Genomic DNA, 14,960 nt, shown 5'->3' with positions numbered 1-14,960 from the left:
AAATTCGTCATGTGCGCATCTTTGAAGGTTAAAATTAAGCATTTAATTTAACAGGCTGGGGGCAGGGGAACGTAAATTCCGCTACAATAGTGGGTATATCACTATTATAGTGAGATTCCGCTATATTCTCAGCCGTTGTTACCCTCGATTTCATCAAATAACATATTTGCTGTTTAAAGCGCCAGTTATGATGGGTATAAAAATGGACAAGAATTTGAATCCTTGCAAGTTATGAATTTTATTTAATTTTCTGCCGATGCGTTTAATAATGGACTTTTGCGAGAAGCGCTGACTTTTACAATCGACGGCTTACTTTTACTCTACGATAATATACGGAAGCTCTTTTGTGATATAAATATTAAGCTTAACAGTTAATTAAACGATAATAATGGGCCAATTCAAAGCAAATATTGGTTGTCTAGTAAGGAACTGCAGCCACCCTACCCTCAACCCCCTCTCTTCCCACATTGACCAACTTTTGCTTAGTTACTTCCGGAATTCTTTTTTACCTTATTTGATTCCCCCAGAAAAGGAAATTGAAAGGAGATACTACCCCTCACGAATAAGGTATTTTACGTTATGTTACTCTGTCTCGTATCATCTCTTGCGTTGATTGCACATCGGTAAATCATGTAAGTGCCCCAAACATTGTACCTATAACCACTATTAAGGTTTTCTTGTCTATTATCAATTCCGTACCTCCGTACATTAGATAGGTTTAAATGTCAAAGTAAGCCGTCGACTGTAAAAGTCAGTGCTTCTCGCAAAAGTCCAATACGAAAACACTTTTTAAAGCGGAAGTTACCTTTTTTTAACATAGCAAGCAGTGATTGCGGTAGTATTGAACAAAGACCGATGTGCACAAATTAGTGCTTGTAATAACTTTGAACCCACATTGGAATACGTTTGTTGAATTTACAGAAGAAAGTATGATTTTTGCCTGCATGGTAACGGGTATGGAGGCCCGTTGTGATAACTAAAAAAGCTCATTATATGTTTACTTTATTCTGGTGAAACCGATTTATATTGTTTAATTGCAATAAACGTAAACAATAAGATAAGAAAATATATCATTTCTGCAGGTTATTACAAACACATTGTATGAAATTCGTTTCGGGAATGTTAAACAAAATTAACAATACGAACAACAAAGGGCCTCGGACGGTTTTAAGGGTGTCTTCCACCTATTCCCACTTTTAAAAAAAATCACAAGTCCACCTATTTCCGCTTGGAAATATGATATAGTTTATTCAGAATATAACTGTGGGCAGTGCAGTCCATCAGTTTACAATAATAACTTATAATTTATACATATTTTACGATAAGTAAGACTCTCAAAGAATCTAAAAGGGGTTGAGACCCCTGATCATGTGTTCCACAGTTCCATTCACTTGCATAGAAGACAATAATACATGCTATAATATAAAGCAGAAGAATAAATACTTTAAAACAATATAATTGTTTTACAATATTGTAGTAATGCTGTTGTATTATTAATATATAAACATCTGAAAATTAACCTTGAACAAACAGACATTGGGTCAACCTGACATATCATCGTTACGTAATATAAGTACATGATGGATAAATTTCCCTAAGCCAACTAGGGTAGATGTGCGATGTGAACCGAATAACTGAAGTAACTTAAATGTACTTAGCGATTTGTAATTATATTCATTTCATGGTTTTTTTCTTAAATTTAGATATCTATGGCATTGAAGAATGAAATGAAATTCGTCTTCAATTTGATGAGTATCGTAAACATCACATAATCTATCCTCCCTGCTCTTGCCTTGATACCAACAGATGTATTGAAAGTTCTTCTGTGTTTATAACAATTATGTTAATTACATCCCAACTTAGATATACCTTTGTGTGGTTTTTTTTTTTTTTTTTTTTTTTTTTTTTTTTTTTTTTTTTTTACAATTCAATACACTTTAAGACAGAAAATATATTAAATAAATCGATAAAAATGCAATGATATATTTCACTAAATTTTATATATTTTCCGAAAATAAATAAATACACTGTAGATTTTAAGAAAAAATATGCTGTAATTCACTCAATTTTTTTGCTCCGTGAATACGTACACTTTAAGACAGTAAATAAATTAAATCGATTCATTTTTTTTCCAATTTCCTTTAAATACTTATGATATATGAAGATAATAAACAGTAATCAATCTCAAAAGTCCATTGAAACAATGAAAATTTTAAACAGAGCAAACATTGACCTCTAAAAAAATATCAGAGGTGGGATCAGATGCCATGGAGGAGTGAGCATCCCCTACTGACCGCTCACACCCGCCGTGTGCTCCTTGTCATGATCGGGAAAATATCCGTAGACAATTCAATGTGTAAAAAAAAAATGGCATATGTGTACTTTAAAAACGCAGGCTTAATATTTTAGCGGCTGTGGCGCAGACAACGATGCACTTGTTCATGATAACCATTAATAAATGAATTTCGCAAAGTCCATGCTCGACTGGGGATGCCTACTCCTCCATAACACCAGCTGATCCTACCTATTCGCTCTTGTTCAAATGGCCTTTTCCGTTATCTTCATATTTCTTTGTATTTCGTTTATTTATACCAGAATAATCTACTTCTGGTAATTAGGATTTCATTGTCTCTTTTTCAGTGCATAAAGTAGTTAAATATAAAATTTCAGACAAATATTTAGACAATCAACAAATCGTGCAGGATTTATAAGACGTCACGTCTACAGGTAATTCCATGCACAAGTATTCACAACTTTTCCCCTTTTTTGCTAAAACTAATCATTTTAATTCATTGTATCATCATCAAGAAAGGAAACATTATACATGTACCTAAGATTACATGTAAAAGTGACATATATTGCTTACGATTTAGACGACACAAATCGGTTTCATGAACATATACTGAGCTCTTTTTTTTCATTTCTCATAAAGGGCCTCCGTACCAGTAACTACATTGTATGCAGACAAAAATCACCTTTTCTTCTGTAAATTCGACAAACGTATTCCATCTTGGGTTCAAAGTTATTACGAGCACTAATTTGTGCACATGTGTGAGAGATATTAAGAGTCGGTCTCTGTTCAATACTTCCGCAATCACTGGTTCCTATGTTAAAAATGTAACTTCCGCTTTAAAAAGAGTGTTCGTATTATTAAACGCATCGGCAGAAAATTAAATAAAATTCATAACATGCAAGGATTCAAATTATTGTCCATTTTTATACCCATCATATCTTGCGCTTTAAACAGCAAGAATGTTATTTGATGAAATCGAAGACAACTACGGCTGAACATATAGCGGAATCTCACTATAATAGTGATATACCACTATTATAGCGAAATCTAAGTTCCCCCCAAACTGTTTAATGATTATGATATAATGATGCACTTGTAAAAGTTTGGAATACATACTCGGATACGGACACATACAAAAATGCGTGAATACACAATAAATATGCAAAAAATCGTAGATTTCCGGAATACTTCCCTGGTTTTGCCTTTTTTAAATATCATTTATTAGATAACAAAACATCACATACATGTTACATACAATGCATTGATTAGATTAGTTGAATCATTACTATCTGTCATTTATAGAGTCATATAGAAAAATCTATCACAAATTATCGCAATAAAAGAAGAAAAAAACAGCCAAAAATTATATGTATAATCTTATAGGTACCCTGTTATATCTGGGAGACCACACCTCCAGCACAGATACAGTCTATTAATTGTCTCCCAGATAAGATTTGTAGAACAACAGGCTTATTCTACAATAGGTTAATGATTTATAATTTGTCTTTAATACATTTTATAACATTAAAATATTATTATGGTGAATTTTCTTACATACCTCAGAAAAAATATTCAATATACGAGGGTTGTTCGAAAAGTTCGTGAACGATTTCAATCTTTGTTATACTACTTCCAAGAAATTTAAAATAAGCAAAACATCACGTGTAAAAATATTTGTTTTGTTGATCTGTGAAATTTCATTCCATTCGATTTGATAGAAATTAATTTACTTCATTTTAAAATCAACATGTTTTGTAACCACGGCGCACACTTAAAAGCAATGTAACGTCAAAAACATAGCATCAGGAGTTTCTTAAAAATTATGTCCTTATACATTCAAAAAGTATAGTCCAATACCCACGTATTAAAAACCTTTTTCAATCACTTGACATTTATTTTTCTCACAATTGTTCTCATTTTATAATTTCCTTTGTTAATATTTAATTTCTTTTACCGCTTAACTGTGCTTTCACAAGATCAGCAACTCTGAAGCGCCTACGTCTTTCCATGACGTCCCAACTTTTAAAAATTTCCTTCAGATTTTTACAGTTAAACCGTTTCTTTACAGATTGTCCTCGTCCGATACAGAGTCTCTGTCACTCAAATACCGCCTCTACCATTTACACACACATGCACGACTCGCTTGTGGCATATTTTCTGATTCCTCCAACATTTTTAGCGTTTATTCAGGATTTTCCCCGAGTATAACACAAAACTCCATCGTTATCTGCTGCTCCGTGACGTTCTACAGCGTCATCGTTTTTGTCCTTTTCAATGAGGACTACCTATCTTCTCAAATTGATTTCTTTTTATTGAAGCAAAATAGTAAGCCATAATTTGGAATACGAATCTATGTAACAGTTCTTAATTTAACCGTCTAGGATTTTTTCGTTTTTGCTCCAGTTTACAGAGAAAATGACTACAGACATTATTTAGTGTATTGTTTGTAAATTACTAAATTTTGACCTGCGCTGCGATCCGATTTTTGCAGTTTTTAATTCTGGATAAGTTTTAAATAAATCATGATATTTTATAAAAATTTAATACAATCATTTTAATTTAGTGTTAAAATATTTCTACCAAATTTGGATGACATATGACGTTAAATACATAGATATGAAAGAAGTCAACGAACTTTCCGAACAACCCTCGTACTCTTAATATGATAAAATATTTCTTGAGGCTTTCCTTGTTTGTTTTCTAGTCTACAGTACATTTTGTATTTGAAATTTTACAAGCAATTCTATTCAAAAATAATATCTCTTCATTTTTTTTCACTATAAAATCCAATAACAATATTTTTCCATGATATATCAAATTTCAAAACTTGCTGGACAGTATTCCATATATGAGACACATTTTGACATTTTAGAATAAGATGTTTACTGTTGTTTTCTTTTACATCTCTACAAAAAACACATTATATTTTCAACAATTTTCGAGATGAGTGAGGATAGTCGTCAATATTCCCTATAAAGGATGTTATCACTGATACCAAATAGCGTTTTAAAAATCCCCTAAACATTACAAGACATGTATTCCCCTTTCCCCTTCTACATGAACATGCTTACAATTAATTCCAATGATATTAAGCTTAATAATTGTGTGATTATTTTAAATTTTTAATGCTATCATTATCATTTACCAAGAAAGTTAAGTGTGAGTCTTTCAATATTAAATCTAAAGAGTGAAAATCAGAACCTATTTTTTTTATTATTTTAATTCTCTCCTAAATACTCTCGTGTCGCACTGCTGAGTTTATTTCAGGCCTTTACTATATACATGTATTTATATCAAGCAACTATTATTTTAAATGCATAAAGGGAAGCTTAACTTCTATTAATTTAAAGCATTTTTAAAATTTCCTTTAGGTACGTCTTATCTAACAGTCATAGTTTGATAATTGCCACTTGTAGTACGTAGCTTTTGACGTTTAAATATTGCATGGGTTGTACAACCATTATCAAACGATCAATTGTTTTTCTCCAACACTGTAACCTGTAATGACGTGCACAGACCCCGTCCCTAAACTAATCAATATTATATATTGTAGCGAACTCATAACAAATGGAAAATAAAGATTTTGTGTACAGTTTTAACTAATCACATTTCTGTATTTGCTTAATTTTAAAACTAGTTTATCATTCTAAATATTATATTTACTACTGCATTAATTTAACTGATATCCACCTTTCCGCAGATACAATTTAATGAAAATTACATGTCCACGCAGAAGGGGAAGGCGGCTAGGTGGGGTGGAGGTGGTTTACATGTCAAGATTATAATGTTTAAGTGATTTTTAAAACGCTATTTGGTATCAGCGATAACATCCTTTAAAGGGAATATTGACGACTACCCTCACTCATCTCGAAAATCTTAAGCAGAATTAAATTCTAATGAATCAATTTCGACTTTTTATCAAAATTTTCCCGAACTTTTTCGTAGACTCTGGCTTTTCCCTCAATTCTATAACACTCTGAACTAGAGAGTTACACGCTAGGTGTCGTTTTTGCATTACTTCCGTAATTTCTACTTTGACATTTCAGAATCTTGTAGCATTTTTCACGTTTGACGATGAATACTCGGATTATTATGGAATGCCTGGGCAATTAAATAGCACGATTAAAGACAAAAATATCTTCCGAAAAAAGATATCATGACAGACATGTATTTTGGTGACATGTATTAGGTAAATGATATTTCGGGCCTGATATCCAAGAGGGGTCCAGTGTAAACAATTGGAAATGACTTACCTTCTCTATTTTATAATACCATGGGTATGATTTTTTAGTAAAACGTTAATTCTCCGTTATTTTTTGGATTTTTCTTATGGAATACATTGTAAATGTGTACTAGAAGAATAATTTATGGAAAAAAAAAACAAAAAAACATTTTTTGACCCGGGGGGGGGGGGGTTACTGTCCACAAATACCTGTGTTAAAAACTACATTTTTCATTATCACATATTCATAAATCCAGTTTCTCTTACATACAAGTTTATCATAAAACCATTCTATGGGCTGCATTCCAATTCGTTTCATTTTAGTAATATTAAAACTAATTTGCATAAGGTTGGGTTAATTCTAACAGTAATTGATAATTTCAGATGATTTTTTTTATGTTTTCAGCCATTAATCGACATTTAGGATTCAATGTGTATGTGTTCGATGAGGTAGAATATGTACCTTCATCTACTGGGGGATATAAGGTGTTCACTCAGAACAAAAAGACCTGTTTGGAAAGAGTCATGATTGTGAAAGTGAATAAAGTGACTAAAGGAATAGCTTTATATATTTCAAATGACTATTCTCTTTCCACAACTTGTACAGGATATAAGAACAATTTTGCTACCATCGAGATATGTGAAGTAAAGGTTATGGGTATGTATCACTTTGAAGAAATGATAATGGTTTTATTTCAATGCTCATTGCAAGACAGTATACAAGTACAAAAATTCACGTTCTCATAAAAAAGAAACCTTTAATTTTCACATGAATGCCTTTTTGTATTTCTTTACAAAACTTACATGGAAAAGTCCTATGCAATGACATTAGCACTAAATGTGGAAACCCGATTATAAACACAAAATTTTCAAATTTGGAACTCGCTATTGTAAAAATAATTTGATATCAAGAAATAATATCAGCAGACAATCGATTATGTGCCAGGTTTTCCATGGTAACGACCATTTTTTTAAACATTTGCAGTCTCATTATTTAGGAAAAGTTTTGATTTATTTTTCTTCACATACTTAGTACTCACAAATTCTATGCATTTTCTCATTTACTTATAATTTTCGAAAACTAATGTCGGACTATACATTTTTACCCTGTTTCAACTTAAAACAAATAGTAAGTAAACAATTGAACTGTTGATATTTGTACATCAATACTATCAATTCTTTGAATATTCTTCATGTAATCATACTTTTTATGTTAATTACATGTAAATTAGGATACCCCTTTGTGCCGAAGCTTTTTTTTATTCACGTTCATTATAATCTTGTGTAACAAAGAATATGATTGTACGGCTAAATCACGTAGTGGGTATCAAGTTTGTATTACATTAGTTTTCACATTCACTGTAAAAGAAAAAAAACTATACATAGTCCTGTTTACTTGCGTATAGTTATAAATGGTACAACATTAGAAAATGAACTTTTTTTATTGTTTCCGAAGCAACATTAATATTCTTTTTTACTAAACACAATCAATCTATATTATCCAACTTGTGTTTCAGATTAAAGAGTACGTCTGACAATTAACATTTAATTTTGTATCGGAAAGAAACTAAATTCATTTTTGTCAAAAAAAAAACAGTTTCTTGTGTAAGTAAATTTTCCCGATATATTCTTGAGTGTGTGACGCTTCATATTATGAAGACATGATTTATTGCTTCCATACAAACACTCTCAAGTATAAAACATCTCTCATGTATGATCCAGGTGTCTCTATTATTAGCTTCTCAAAATCAGGTAGGTTAGAATCAAAGTGTTTCTAAAATTGAAATCGTTCACATGTGAGGCATCAAATTACGTCACAATACTCTTCACAAACTGGATGTTTATAAAAACAAAAACAAAACACACACACACACACAAAGTTTAAAAAAACAATAAGTTCAAAAGTAGGTAAACCTTAAAATGGATGTATAGAAATCCAGAGAAAGAGCTGAAATGAAAATTGGAAACTCCTTTCCTTCTTTTATAATTAAGTGTATTTTTATTATTTTTCTTTGTTTTTACAAGCTACATGTATTTGATTAGCTCAAACTAGATAACACATGATGGAGTTTAAATCATCTTACATATATATGAACTAGGTGTTTCTGTTCTATTTTTCTAAAACCAGGCTACAAATTAAATGTTTTTAAAATTAAAAAGGTTTTTTTCTGTGAAGCAACAAAAGTTATTACGTCAAAATATCCTTACAAACTAGATGTTTCTTAAAAAAAATCACTGCAGCTATTAATATTACAAAGACATCACAATTATATTTATAAATATTAAAACATGTTTTAAGACATCTCTTATTAGCCGAATAAAAAAAAATACTAATTGATGTTCATGTTTCTAGGGATTTAGTGAATCAAAAGACTATATATATATATATATTTATTTTTTAGGGTGTGGTTCGAAAAAATATGGAGAACACTGCTCACCTTGTTCAATAAAATGCTTGAATCAGGAGTGTGATGCTTTTAATGGTTCATGTATATATGGGTGTAGCCATAGGTTTATCGAGCTACCACACTGTGCCAGTAAGTCTATATCCATCTATACTGAACTCATTTTAGACAACCCATCACATTTACCCGGCAAGACATTAGTAGATATTTCAATTTGCATGTACGTGAATCTGGTAAAAAAAAAAAATATATATATATATATATATATATATATGTATATATATATATATATATATATATATATATATATATATATATATATATATATATATATATATATATATATATATATATATATATATTTTACATACGATTTCTTTTTTCAATTATGAAAGGGTTTTGTTTTGGGTTTTGTTTTGTTTTGTTTTTTTTTTTTTTTTTTGTTTTTTTTTTTTTTGTCAATATAAATTTTTTTATGTTTATGATTTCATCTTTTTTAAAAGTTCAATTTGAGATTTTTTTTAATTAGGTTTTTTTCTTATTGCATTGAAATACATATTCGTTTATGCTTCATTTAAATGTGACCTCTTACCTATATAAATCATTCAGAAGGAGAAAAAATAAGTTAGGCAAACAAAACTACCTTTATTTGTCCAATGTTAAATGCCACCGTATGTCCAATGTACATGTAAAAATTAAGTAGGATTTTGTTGGGTCAATGTATTGGCATTTCATTGGCCGAAAACTTAACTCCATTGTGGCAAACCATCATCGGAATTACATCGATCTTAAAATAGTTAAATGTTAATCTAGTGGTGGAAAATTGCTTTGTCAATAATATTAATAAGTTATTATTCAATGATATAATTATTAGACTAGACCAACACAATTACAATTGGATAAATACATTCTCTCACAAGTGAATTGTCATTAATCTAGCAAGTTATCTTTAACAGAAAAAGACTACTTAGTGCAAAAACGTAAATTATTCTTAATCAAGAAAGTTCACTTTTCTTTTTTCCCACAAGTTCAACTGCGAATATCCTAACTATTAATTTTATATTATAAATTTTATAAACATATATAGATATTTTATATATATATATTAATTAAAAATTATTACGGGTATAAACTTGGCTTTATTGTTAGATCCTACTTAGTAGCTCTCTCTGTCCCTGCTATGACTCCTGTCTTCACTCTCAGGCCAACTTATCCCCCCACCCTTAAGCCTTGGATGTTTTCCCTTTTCCCTCTCCTTTGTAGAGATATATTCTCATAAGCTTCAACAAGGGTCTGCTATCCATAGCCCTTCCTCATTTCTCACATATGTAGTTAAAAAGGAATGAACGAATGTTCATAATGCATGTATTGCATCTGAATTCGTTAACTAATAAACGCAACTTGTTAATTGATATATTGTTACGAAATGAGACATTTGAAACTGAATAAGATATACATACTGGGTATTTATGACATAGCATCCATCACTACTCCCTTTCTTTACAATGTTTAAATTTGGAAAATCAAAGTTTCAAGGAAAATTAAATGTACGTGTTAAAGAACGTACATTTAGTTTAAAGCAGTGGTCACCTAAGAGGTCAACCATGTAACGCTGGACTAGTGCAAAGAGCTCATATAAAAGAAATTTTACTATTCGGAACAGTTGTGTCATGTATTTGAAATATTCCAACCTTCAGATAGCTTAAGAAGTTCCTTGAAAATTTTTGCACATATATGTAAATTAGTGAAGTGTTTGAATTCATCTCAATCATCTTCCATACATATGATTGTTCAACGTCTCAACTATAAATGGATAAGAACTTACAAAGTAGAATGTATGAAAGTAACTATAAATTAAAATATCCTAACACAAATATAAACATGAGCATGAATAATAAATTTAATGTAAATTCTGAGAAAAAAAATGTTTTACCTTATATGCATTCTTCTCAGAATATCATAGTGTATTTTTCCCTTCAACGTCTGCAGGACCGATATTGACCTTGTAGCTTTATTGCCCTTAGCTCTTTGGCAGTGTATAGCTTATCACCATGACAACCTTTTTTATTATCAAAATGAATACAGGGATGCTAGATTGGCAAATAAGCGTGACATAGAAGTTTATATCTCCTTTTGACTAATACATGCAGTGCACTGATTTTTAAATGATATCTTGAAGCTCTGCACGTTTCCCTTTGTATGTTGTATGAGAGGGAAAAAACCTATTAAATATATATGATTTATGTTGCTAATAAAATTCAGAATATTTTGAATAAGATATACTTAAAGGAAAAGGAAACGCATATTTTCTAATGATCTAAACAATTAGGTTAAAAATGGTTTAAAAATAAATGAATTTTTACGACTTAAAATGATGTCTAGAAATGGATATGCGATAGAAAAATCGCTCAGCCTTGACTCTGGCACTCTCCATATGAGCAGGAGTAGTTAACCTGTAGTACATGTAGCTGGATCTTTTATAAGTTGAACCATTTTTACATCTTGAGTAATAATTCTGAAAATATCCGGTGGAATTAAAAACAAATTTAAACCGAAATGATGTATGCCTTTTGAAATTCTAAGAGGTCTATTTTTTGCCTACCAATGCAAAGATAATGTAAATCATGTACGGTACCAATATTGATGCACCGACAAATTATGTCTCTTCAGTGATGCGAAACCTTGGAAATTCAAAATATTTGAATAAAAAGACTTGAAAGAGCTAAAAAAAATGTGCCAAAGACGGGAGCCAAATACGTCGAAGGATGAGAGCTATATATGCCTGAGGGAGATAATCTTTTTTTATATATTTAAATGTTTTAAATTTTACCACAGCAATTAAATACATATCCGTATTTCCAAGCTAGTGCCGAAGTACTAGGTTACTGGGCTGTAGAGACCCTTGGAGTCTAACAGTCCAACAGCAGAGGCCTCGACCCAGGGGTCATAATGTAAATCATATACGGTACCAGTTTTGATGTACTAGATGAGCATTTCGACAAATTATGTTCCTTCAGTGATGCTTAAGCCGAAACGTTTCAAATTCAAAATATTTACAAATGTATATAGAAAAGATTTGGAAGAGATTAAAAAAAGGTGCCAAAGACTGGAGCTAAATACGTCGAAGGATCAGAGCTATGCCTGAGGGAGACAATCCTTAATTTTGAGATAAATTTCTTAATATTACCACAATATAAGAATAAATATGCAGAACAGTTTATTATATGACAATCCACTATATCGTGGTGAGAACAAAGACTCATTTTAGCAGGAATCCTTGATGACAGTTCATAAAGCGGATACCTTCAAGGGACAACGAGAGTTCTGGATTGAGAGATCCATTTAATTCATAGATCTGGTTTCAAACCGGAACTGGATCAAATATTTGCCGACTGAAAATGAACGAGAATTCATATATACAAATATTTGAAATGGGAATTATAAAGCATATACCGTGAATGTCATAAGAAAATAAAAGATTAACGACTAAGAATCAGGTACACTGATTTATTTATATCATGTTTTCTTATAATGAACACATGCAGTGTTTTAAAATCTTTTGAAATGTTTTGAAATCTCGATCAGCCTTTCCGCTAACGTTCTAACAATAGAAATGCAAAAGTTCAACACTACGCCGCATTCTTTATGCCTTAAAAATGACAATTATGAATGAAATATTATAAGAAAAATAGTTTTGGATATCATTATTCTCATAAAACATGTATTAAATCCGTGTCGCATATTAACAAATGCCAACCATATATAGTTAGGTTTGCGTTTCTTTTTCCTTTTAGTCTATGAATGAATAAGAGTTATTATAAATACCTTATGTCTAGCCAGTGTTTGTGGTTTTGAGGGAAATTATATACATTGAAAAAGAAATTGGAGAAATTGTGTTATATGTCACATCGGATTTATAATGGACTGACTGCGATAAGCCGACTTCTGTATTTAAGCAGTCATTAAAGCTGCTTCATATAGATTTTTTATGTATAAAAATGGCGAAGAAAACGAACAATGATCGATCTCGTAAAAACTACAAACTATAGAAATCTGTGATGAGGGCATAAGCTCGGACACCCGAAATTCCAAAGATGGTATTAGGTGCCTAGGAGAAGTAAGCAACTCCTGTTGAAGCTAGTTTTAGTCTCCGAGAGTCCTAAGTGATTATCTAGTAGACGGATCATTTCTCTCTCAAATTTAGTGAAAAAAAAGCCTTACAATTGGAATTAATCAAGTCAGCCAAAATATGACCCATTGATAGGTTATATTTCCTAATAAGGTCATTGTAAAGACCATAGTACTTACAAATGCTGACTTTAGACGAGGATGTTGAAATTGTTGTAAATCAACTTATGTGTGTGTAATAATTGCAAAAAAGCTTGATTTTTCAAAATATCACACTACATTAACCAAAGAGATATTTTTAGGTATGTATTTTTCTATGTAATCTGCAATGCTGGCAGTATATCGCATAGCATGGTACAAATACCCAAAATCATAGAATCAATGACAGAAAAATACTTGAACTTTGTCACAGTAACTGAAAAGCAAAATATTGATATCATTGGCACATATGTTTTTCAAACAATGAATAGACAATGCCTTTGTCATTTACTGAGTTAATAGTGAGGTTGAGATTTCATACTTTTACGTGTACGGGTACGTTTCGTAAGGGTATTCTCTAAATTCCTCGCATTTTACGTCATCAATCTTAGTGATGACAAGTTTTCTATGCATTTTTACAACTTGTATCGTGACATCTAAATGTAATTGTACATTTGTAGATTTCATAATAAAAAAAATAGCCAATTAATGTCAATTTGTGTGTAAATATGTAGTTGTTGTGCACTATTTAGGACGTTTAGTTTCCTGAGCAATTTTTAAACAGTTACTTAATAAAGTCAAACTGATGTCACAAAACTACTAAATAGTTGAAGCAGAGACACCGATCAAAAAAACAAACAAACAAAAAACCAATCAAACATGTGGCCTTATGTATCAACTTTCCATTTTTTTTAATGATAAGAGATTATTTGACCTTCTAAAGCAAATAACTGAAAATAACAGAATCTAGAGTCACTGATCAAATATTTCCATACAAGTGTATTTTTCATTTTCGTTTACAAAGTTTATTTCAAGTATAAAAAAAATAAATGAAGGTAAATAATTATTTTGGAGTATGTACTTAAGCAGGATTTTTTTTCCTTCGAAATACTTAAAAATTCATTATTGAAATATATTAATTTAAGATTTTTAAAAAAAAAAGTTTGTTTTTTTTTTATTAGCATAATTACATCTCTTTTGTACTGCATGCAAAAGTAGCAGATTTACTTAACAAGTAAATAGTTGTCAAAAGCATAGTAATCACTTATTTTTCTTCGATAGAGAACTTGTACTTTTCAATTCTTTGTCCTTTAGCTTGTAGAAGCGGATATTATGGACACAACTGTGATGGGACTTGTGGTAAATGTAAATTCGGCACAATATGTCATAACATCACAGGAAGGTGTACAGAAGGATGTGAAGATCACTGGAATGGATTGAAATGTGATGGTAAGAGATATAGCTTTACTTTTATTTTGAACTGTTTACCGACTTGATAAATATTTTATTCATTCTCATTTTTATAGTTTGTGAAAATGGTTTTTATGGTGACAATTGCACAAGGATGTGTGGTCACTGTAAATCTGGAGCACATTGTCATGCTGTAACAGGACTTTGTCAAGAAGGATGTGACGAACATTGGAACGGTTCTAAATGTGACGGTCTGTAGTTTCCACCATCAATAAAAAGTCAATTTTACCAAAATTTGTATTCTGCTACGGACATTTCTTGGGAAAAAAAACAATATGTTCACTTTATTGACCTCATGCATATGGTGCATCACGTGTATTATGAAGATATTTTTTGTGTCAGTCTGATAGAAAATGCATGAATATTTTTTGGTTAAATTTAAAAACATTCACAAAAATGAGTTTAAGTTTTGATAGTTATAAAATTATATTATTTAATTTGAAATATATTTGCGTTGCGTAGA

The sequence above is a fragment of the Saccostrea echinata genome, unplaced genomic scaffold (genome assembly GCF_033153115.1).
Source record: "Saccostrea echinata isolate AGI-Se365-2 ecotype Australia unplaced genomic scaffold, CSIRO_AGI_Sech_v1 ptg000017l, whole genome shotgun sequence".
Taxonomy (NCBI): domain Eukaryota; kingdom Metazoa; phylum Mollusca; class Bivalvia; order Ostreida; family Ostreidae; genus Saccostrea; species Saccostrea echinata.
This window is presented reverse-complemented; position numbering follows the sequence as displayed.